This window comes from Pseudoliparis swirei, chromosome 15 (assembly GCF_029220125.1).
Source record: "Pseudoliparis swirei isolate HS2019 ecotype Mariana Trench chromosome 15, NWPU_hadal_v1, whole genome shotgun sequence".
NCBI lineage: Eukaryota > Metazoa > Chordata > Actinopteri > Perciformes > Liparidae > Pseudoliparis > Pseudoliparis swirei.
In genome coordinates this window covers 19,674,254-19,684,128 of record NC_079402.1, presented here as the reverse complement: position 1 = coordinate 19,684,128, position 9,875 = coordinate 19,674,254, and the positions used below count along the sequence as shown (strand labels likewise).

The window sequence follows — 9,875 nt, the reverse complement described above, 5'->3', positions numbered from 1 at the left end:
GCATTGTGTGTGACCCCTCTCTCTCATCTCCAGCCCGCCGCCGTTTTGTCATCTAATTACTGTGAATCCCCGGCCTGCTCCCCACTGCTGCATTTTTAATATCCCTCCAACCCCCCCTTCTCTCTCTCTCTCTCTCTCTCTCTCACACACACACCAGCCCCCCTCCTCCTCCATTCACCTGCAGCCTACTCTACCTGCCTCTCGGTCCGATACTTGGGAGAGAGCGAGCGTCGTCTCCGTCTCCCCGCCGCCGCCTGCACGCCTCCCGAGTGTTTTCTCTCCACCGCCCCCATTATCGCGCCTCTCCACGCCGCCTCTCCTCCTCTCCGTGGAGTGTCACTCCATCCCACACACAGGGCCCAATCCACGTCAATCTCTCTTGTTTCAGTTTTCCAGCAGCGTCATTAAAAGTCTTCGGTAAACATGTTGTTCGGTTCGCATGATCAATAGCGCGCTAATGAATGCACGCCGGTTTGCTTTCAACTCGTAATTATCACATTTTCATTTTATCGCGAGCGCCGAGTTGCCCGCACATCTTACAGTCCATTATTCAAAAGCTGTGTTGTTTTCTCTTCTGTTCTGTGAGCTATATCTTTGTCAGAAAGTTCTGTATTTTCCGTCCTAATTAATATCGGAACAACGCGATCTTTCTGTTTGGGCACAGTTGTGTCTTTGCGGTGCTCCTGCTTGTATTTGTTCCTTTTCAGAAAGGCATATAAATATAGATGTGTAGATTCAGACCGAGACCCCCCCCTCCCCTCCCCTCCCGTTTCTCCTCAAGGTGACGAACGTGTGGAAAGCGTGACATCCCGACGGACTCTTTGTTGAGAAAAAAAACCCCGCTTAAAGTTACACAGAAGATTACAAAGAATTCTACAACATTCAGTGGGGCGTATTGTATTTGTTATTGGCGGCGGGCCTCCGTCAAGGTTTCTCCTTTTCTTTTTTCTTCTTTTTTTTTTTTACGCACACGCAGTGAACGCCGCCACTGTAAGTTGTGATTGCAGCGTGACAAAGTGCAAATGTCCTCACCCACCACGGGCCTCACTTCTACCTGGGTCTTTGTGTGTGTGTGCGTGTGCACGTGTGATGTCCATGGCTCAGCTGCCCACAGCCAGACTGAGCTCCCCCGCCGATCCCCATCTTCCAGCTAGAAATCAGCCGAGCGTGGCAGACTGCTGCTGCTGCTGCTGCTGCTGCAGAGGAAGAAGGAGGGAAGAGAGCAGACGGAGATAAAGACGAATAGAAAGAGAAGAGCGGGACGTTTTTTTTTGTTGTCTTTCGCTTTTGCAAAGTTCTGCAGATCAAAAAAAGTTACATTTTAGAGTACCGGCGGATGACAGATGCCTCACGGATGAGGCCGAAGCCGGCCGGGGCCACGCAGGGGCCGACCTGCCCCCTCCACCTTCTGATGTTGCTCCGGGGCGTGGTAGGATTTAGCATGTCCTCATTACCTTGTCATGAGTTTGGAGAAATATGGGCCTCCTGAGAGACGCTCAGGGACGTGGACTGATGGGAAGAGAAAAGGGAAGGGGCGGTGACAGCGGACGCACGGCGACACGCACACGGGAATATGAAATATAAAAAAAGGGAGGCAGGAGGTGGGATGAATGAAAAAGATGGGAGGAGGGAGGGAGGAAAAAGAGTTAAGAGAAGGAGGGGTAATTGAGAGAGAAAGGGAGGAGAGATGTTGGCAGAGCTGGGAAAATAGAGGGACGATGGGGAGGGATGGAGGATGGAGGCTGGAGGATGGCGAAACTAATGGTCCTGCCTGGAGAGATAGGAGTCAATCAATCATCTTTAAACAAAAGCAGCGGGCCCAGGAGAATATTTAAGAAGTGCTTATTTAATTAAAAGTCCCTTTGCTCATATTTATGGGCCATCCTTCCATCAAATATTAACCTTGCAGGTCCCGGGAGGCCTCGGACGTCTCTGTCCTGCTCTGAGGGCTGGATGGCGCTCACAGCTGAGCTCCGACAGGAAGTACAGCGTTCACAGCGAGACAATTGACCACGGGAGCCGCGTTGCAAATCTCAAACTTTGTTTTACGTTGAGTACGCGCTGCAGCTGTCCCGACAAAGTGCATCCTGTTGCATTTCTTATGCATTAAACTACTTCCTCATAGCCTGGAACTTTGAGCCTCTTTATATGTCAGAATAGCCCGAGAAGCATGCTGGCTTTAATCATCCCGGATTCACAATGTTACTTTAAATCCATAAGTATGAGCAGCATATCATACTTGAAGAATCTAAATTAAAAGCACAACCATTTCAAAGTATTATATTATTTTGAATTACATTTAGAATAAATATATATATATATATATATATATATACATACAATATAAAGTATTGTATTATTTAGAATAATTTATATATATATACATATATATATATTTTTAATATTTGGTTATTACCTCTTTTCTATCTGTATGGAGGTAGTTTCCTTGTATATAAAGCGTTGAATTATTATATGATATGATACAATATACAAGTGGTGTGAATTTTTGTTATTATTACTACTTTATCAGATTATTAATTCTGATGTATTAATATGAACAGAGGTATTTTACTGTTCCGTCATTTTATTATTTCAAATGTTATTTACTTTATGTACAATTGTCCAGTAAACAGACTTTTATGTGTGAATATTTCGCACTAACTGCATGAGAATATATATATATATATGTATATGTATATATATATATTGTATGTGTATATATATATATATGTGTATATTTATATATAAAGATATATATATAAGTTAACTGTATCCCTGTGAAATGTAGAAGTATAAATTATCATCGAATGGAAGCACTTAAAGTGTAAAAATAAACTTGCCTCGAAAAGTGATGCAACTTTTTTGTTGTCGTTATACATATTTTTCTTCCGCTGCAACAGCTACAATATCCGACTTTGAGTAATATATTCAGACGCTTACCTGAAGACTGGAACAATTCAAAGATCACTCAGAGGTGTGAATGTGCCTCATTTCCCCCGGGCCTTTCAAAACAAGTGACACGTCTCCTCTGCGTTCACACATCCAGCGTGAATCAGCGCTCCTCTTCTTCGGCTGATGTTTAGAGCCCCTTCCTCCTCCTCCTCTTCTTCTACTCCTTCTTCTCCTCTCACACATTCACACGCATCTTCAGACTGCGCCAACTGTCAACACTTCACAGTGCTCTCGGTTTCGAACAGGAATGAGATCACAGGTAATGTTCACTTAAGACCTTCAAAAAACACTCCACTTGCCGTAACTGTTTTATGAACCGTCGCTCACTGTGTGGAGTCACCTCGCCGCCTTCAAGCATTCACCCGGGGAAGCGCTCGCTCACGTGACGCTGACACTGCATTACATGACATTTGTGGGGCTTTTCTTTATTATTTTGCCTTTGGGTTGCATTCACCAGTTGGAAATTGTCAACATTTTAATTGCAGAGAGTAATGACGACAAGATGGAGCATTTCAAAAATAACTAGAACGGGCAGTCGGTAGAGCGCATAACTTTGCATATCACAAGATTGGGCATTGAATTATGAACATTGTGGCATTAGTTGCATGCCAATTGGATAAAAATTGACCGCGCTATGTTAAAAAGAAGATTTTGACCTTTTCATGACCTTGACCTTTGACCCCATCGATCCCAAAATCTAATCAAATGGTCCCCGGATAATAACCAATCAGCCCACCAAATTTCATGCGATTCGGTTTAATACTTTTTTAGTTATGCGAGTAACACGCATACAAATAAATAAATACAAAAATAAATACACGGCGATCAAAACATAACCTTCCGCATTTTCAATGCGAAGGTAATAATAACAACTTTTCTCTCAAAAAAATGCCCGTTTGGAACGGCACCCTTTCTCGAAATCCGCTCTTACAAACAAGCAACAGCAACACACCTTCCGTGGCGTAGTTACAACACATGGGGCAGATGTTACCGTGTACCGGAAATCTAGGCCGCAAACAGCGTGGCTTCATCGCGATGTTTACTTGTTAAAAAAGTATTGCATTATGTTACTGTTCCTGAAATAACTTCCAAAACACCCCAAAAGCTCTTTAAAACAAGCATCTGTACACCACTCACCGTGTACTTCTACTTCGGAGGAAAACTTTGTATTTCCAGGTTTATCCGACAGGAGAAGTGGTTTCTGGTTTACGCTGCAAATTTAGTCGTGATTCACAAAATATATTGAACAATACACTTAGCGGGGGAAGAAGGTTTCAAAGGATCCTGTTCGTCTCTTGTTTTGACGTAAACAACCATGATATTAAAGTCGAGCGTGGATTTAGTTAAACAAGGTGTTCTGCAGACGGTAATGTTATTCGGGTTATCGGTTAGCATCGAGTCTTACACCGAAAATCCGATCGTACGAAGATGGGAGATCGCGCCCAAGCTCAGGAAATACACTCTGCCTCCGGTTGGCTATCAGCTCGTGATGACTCCGAGGAAGTGGGATGACGGTAATTGGAAATATGTATAACCGCTGAGGGAGTTTAGGAACGTGCACTTGCCTTAGGGTTAATGTTTTAGTTAATCAATATTTATCTATTTATATTTTAAACAGATGACCTCCTGTTTGTGTGTACGCATAAGTGGAGGCCTGCAGGTGGGGGATCTACCAATGCTTGTGGAGTTAGTCTCTTTATTCAGTATCACAGATTATAAATGTGCCTAAAGTGGCTTTATAATCTGTAAAGGGAACAAAAAAATTCAACTTTATATTGGAAAAAGTTGTTTTCGGGAAGGCCAGCAAGTAGTGACCTGCAGCCATTGAGCTTCCGTAAATTAAATGGAATAAACTAAGTTTCCACTTTAGATAAATCCAACGATATGTTGTGTTATTTTTTGTGTATTTTTCATTTCATGCGATCCGTTTTAGGGGAAAATGCCGCCGAAGAAACAATCTTACTGTAATAAACCGAGAGCAAATAATTACCTCCCATGAATTATGCAGGATTAGGATCTCCTTCGTTTAGGGAGATTAAATCACAATTTACTTACGCGAGATCTATGGAGAGGAATTAACTGGTCTTTATGAGAAAATATACACAACTCTCTGGAGAAGGAAAAGGCATTTATTATCTGTGAACAATTTGAAATTAGTACAAATTCTGTATGGAATTTAGGTCTTTTCATAGTTTAGTCCGAGTGTTCAATAATGCATTCAATCATTTTTGGAGGGGAGATACATGCATAATAATATATGTTCAGGTGGTATTTGTAGTTATTGAACAGGTGCCAAAGATACACAGCAATCCAATTAAATTAAGGATTACTTGAATGTCAGTTGTGGTTAGAGTTACCGTACCTCAACTTAGTAAAACAATCTATTTTTATTTATTTCCATAAGAACATAAACATTTATTAACATTGCCGCTATGTACTCACATACTCAAATTATATAAATATAAATAGATGGATTGTTAGTTGTGGTTGTAATTATAATACATTTTCATTTATTTTTCGACGTTTTATTTTTTGTAAACATTAAAATGCATTAACATTGCAGACATGTATACATTCAAATAAATACATTTAAATACGATAATGATACGTGGATGCTTCTCCTTTCATGCGCTGACAGGCCGACATGCAAAGTGACGCAAATCAAACGCACCCACGACGTTTGCGTCACAAACACAGAATGTCCTTTTGCTTATTGACAAAATGAGATAAACAAATAATTCAGGTAAACACCAGCTCAGCGTGTGTAATAGTGTCCAAAAACATGGACGTCTCACACGGGGAGGATCAAAGTGGGGAAGTACACATTCAGAAGACATGGCCGGACATTTTTATTTCTTATAATATGGTACCACGATAATACGGTAACACGACGATTTCTTTCTTCTGTAATATGTGGCTGCAGCCCTGCATACAGTTCTTACTAGTTACATCTCTGGTGATGTTGCTGTGGTGATTTATGAAGTTTCTCCTCATTTAGTGTAGGTCGTGTTTGTATAGTTGTTGTTGTTGTTGTTGTGGTTGTATATCGTTGGTGATCAGTTGTGTGTAGCCTGCAGGCTGTGTCTCTCGATATTTAATGTATTGTTGGTTTGAGATGATTTGTATATGTAAGTCAGTCACCTTTAGATCTTTTTCATCTTAAAATGTGAATACAACCACAATTCAATAACTAACTAAGAGAAGACGGTCTACTGATAATATACACTTTTGTGTGTGTGTAATTTCAGAATTGGTATCTCAAAGGTCATCTGTTGTGGAATTCCAAGATACAGAATTGAACTCTTACGTCTCAGCTATTTCAAGGGTCGATTTACAATTTCTCAAGGCCTCTTCTCCCTCCAACGTAGTCAAATTCAAAAGAAATGTGGCCACTTGAAGCTATGGAACAGTTTATCATATATCATAGATATTGTCGAATTCTTGAAACGCGAACGTCGCTCGTGAATTTTGAAAAATCCGAGCACAATGGGCTTCATTTTTCTTTTTAACATGTTTTTTTTTTTTTTACTGATTTTGTCAATGAATTGTACCTGCTTTCATTACCTGGGGTGTTTCTTTGAGCTACAAAGAAGCAGTTCTTCTGAAAACATCCTGTTCACTACAACGCTCACCATGCATATTTCACAGGTATGTACTCTGTGCATGATATTATATGCATTATGGCATTATGTATGTGCATGTATGCGGGGGAAATTGAAGTGGATTGCACTGAATATATATATATATATTTATTTATATATATATATTTATGTATTTATTTATATATATATGTATATATATATATATATATATATATATATATATATATATAGTTATATAAGTGGATACAAGGATAAAGTGCAAGAAGGAAGGGAGACATGGTGTAAGAAAAGAGGGGGGGGGGTGTATGTATAAGTATTTGTGAGAGAGGGACAGACAAACAGACCTAGGGGGGGGGAGAGAGAGAGAGAGAGAGAGGTTATTGCTGGAAAGCGTGAAGACAATAATGTAAACTGACACTTTAGAAATGAGATACCGGTTGCCTTGGCAACAGGACCCCGGGCATAGGGACTACTGGGGAATAGGGGTGAGGATGGGTGAGGATGGGTGAGGGCGGGTGAGCGAGCGAGGGCCGAGATAGTGAGTTAAATTACGTTTGATTAGGAGCTCAATCATTTGGAAAAGAGCAGAGGGGAAGAAGCCTGTGGAGGCGGCGGGAACGCAAGAGCCTCCGACACGGACACGTTTTTCCTTCTTTTTTCCCCTCCTCTGCCTCCTCCTCCTCTGTTGTTGTTGTTGTTGTTGTTTCCAGGGCGGATGTTTACCCTAAGAAGCACCAGAGCTAACTCGCCGGTCGGAGGAGGCGTCGCTGGGCTTGCTCAGTGTTTACTTCACACGTCGTGTTCGCTCAGACGACTGTTTGTTTACCAGGATGCCTGTTCGGCATAATTCATTAGCAGCGTACAAACATTTAATAACGCACAATAAAAGGGTTCGAAGCAGCTCGAAGTGTATGTTAAAAAAAATATTTACACTGTTTTAATTCAAACATGATAGAGATATAACAAGTTCAGACACTTAATAGATAGATAGATAGATAGATATATACTTTATTAATCCCCAAGGGGAAATTTGTCGAGTCAGTAGCAGCAACACACATGCAACCACACATAACATAGACACATCTATACGTGTTGATTGATGTCTAATATTTGATTATAAAGCCTCCGATGATATGAGAAAATAGCAATTATTGTGTCTATATTGTCATTATGTTTAACCCTCCTGTTACCTTTACATTTACGAACATATTTTACCCTCGGGGTCAATTTGACCCCAGCAATTAAAACCTCCAGAAAATTATTAGAATTAATATTGTTTCCCAAGTTTAAGTGTGAGGTACTTTATGTTTGTTTGTTGACTACCTAAATCGCCCTTTAAATATATAAAAAAGTTGATATTTCTGATATGTTTGACACAGTGAAAAACAGCCTGGGGTCAAATTGACCCCAAAGAACACCGACATTAAACATTGAATGGGGTCAAATTGACCCTAAAGGTGACAGGAGGGTTAAGGACACCAGCGTACGTTGGAGGTGGATCCACAGGAGGAGTTACAGTTGTTGACATTAATACAAATATACCTTTATAAATTGCCATTTATTGAATATTTATATACTGCTAACGAATCGCAGAAGGCGAGTTAAGAAAATATTTTTTTTAAAGGATTGTAAGGGAATTAAACAGGAGTAACGGGTGCTGTCTTGTTGTGCTGTATTCTGTGGCGGCAGGTCGGCGAACCTAGTGCAGCAGTGAGGCCCGTCGATGAGTTTTAAATCGTTTGTGGGTGACGGTGGCGCTGGACGACGCCGAGGAAGAAGATCCTACAGACCCTGGATCAGTTCGTAGCTGGTGTTGAGCTTTTAATTTAATTTCCCTTTTAACCGGCTCCTCTCCGGTGCGTCAATAGTTCCGTCCGTGGCGCTCTGGCGTGATGGAACCTCCGAGGAAAGTTCTCAACGCGAGGAGCCTCGGCCTCATCTCTGCACCCCAGCTAACCAGTAGCGCAACGTTAAATATGTTCATTTCAAACCGTCACACACACACACACACACACACACACATACAGGCGTGATATGTGGCACGAGCCGGCGGACATATTTTAATTTGGACAGCGCGTACAACTTGCGAGGCGCCACAATGATGCCGTTGTCATCGTTTCTCAGCTTCATGCAACACGAGTCGACGGGAATGAGCAGCCGGACGATTTAGTCCTCTAGTCTTTCACGAGAGATGAACGGCGTCGCGTTCGATGCAGGATACGGAGTCACGGTTGAACGTTCCTCTGGACCGTAGAGCCGTTTTGTCACATTTGTATCGAAGATATAACGAGAAACTGCAAACGTGAACAAAAAAACACTGAATCCTCTCGTTGAATGGACGTGCATCTGTAGTGGAAACATACGGCAGAGATCAGACCGACAGTGAAGCGTCTCTTGGATATTTACCTTCGCATTGAAAATGCGGAAGGTTATGTTTTGATCGCCGTGTATTTATTTATTTATTTGTATGCGTGTTATTCGCATAAGTAAAAAATTATTAAACCGAATCGCATGAAATTTGGTGGGATGATTGGTTATTATCCGGGGACCATTTGATTAGATTTTGGGATCGATCGGGTCAAAGGTCACGGTCAAGGTCATGAAAAGGTCATAATCTTCTTTTTACCAATTGGCATGCAACTAATGCCAAAATGTTCATAATTCAATGCCCAATCTTGTGATATGCGAAGGTATGCGCTCCACCGAGTGCCCGTTCTAGTCTCTGGTGTTTTCATCCTCTGCTGAAAAGTTCCAACATTAATTTATTAGCACTGAAACCCTGAGTGACGGGGACTTCTGCGGGGACTGAATCTACTGACGTTTACACAGGGCGACCAGACGTCCTCTTTTCCCCGGACACGTCCTCTTTTTGAGACCTAAAAAATGCGTCCGGCAGGGATTCCAAAAACGTCCGGGATTTTGCTTCGTGTCGGATATTTGTGTTTCTCTGGGTCTTTCACAAACTAGTTATTACCCCTTACAAGTTTTGGAAATGGTATCTCCCTTACGTTGCACCTTCTTGCGCGAGCTCTGAATGTAGAGAGGACAGTCATCGGTCGACCGATCTCAGGGTTGCCAGATACACGGAAATTATCCTCCTTTTAGACATGTATATCACAAAACAGGCAGAACAAGAGAGATGTTTAATCGCTCAGCACCTCTTCGTCCTCTTTTTTACAAACTCAAATCTGGTCACCCTAGTTTACACACCACCTGTATTTCAACCTCTCTGCTGCCATCCGTGAGTTTATTACCTCTAACAACGGCAGGCCATGTTCGCGTGATTCATTCGCAACCTCAGCGTCCGAACGGCGGCAAATG

At 41.7% G+C, this 9,875-nt stretch overlaps 1 protein-coding gene across 1 annotated transcript in view; it reads left to right on the top strand.

Annotated features, from left to right (window-relative positions):
• Nucleotides 1-9,875, top strand: part of lhx5 (LIM homeobox 5) — an 89,063-nt gene that overhangs the window by 1,167 nt on the left and 78,021 nt on the right. The window lies entirely within an intron of this gene.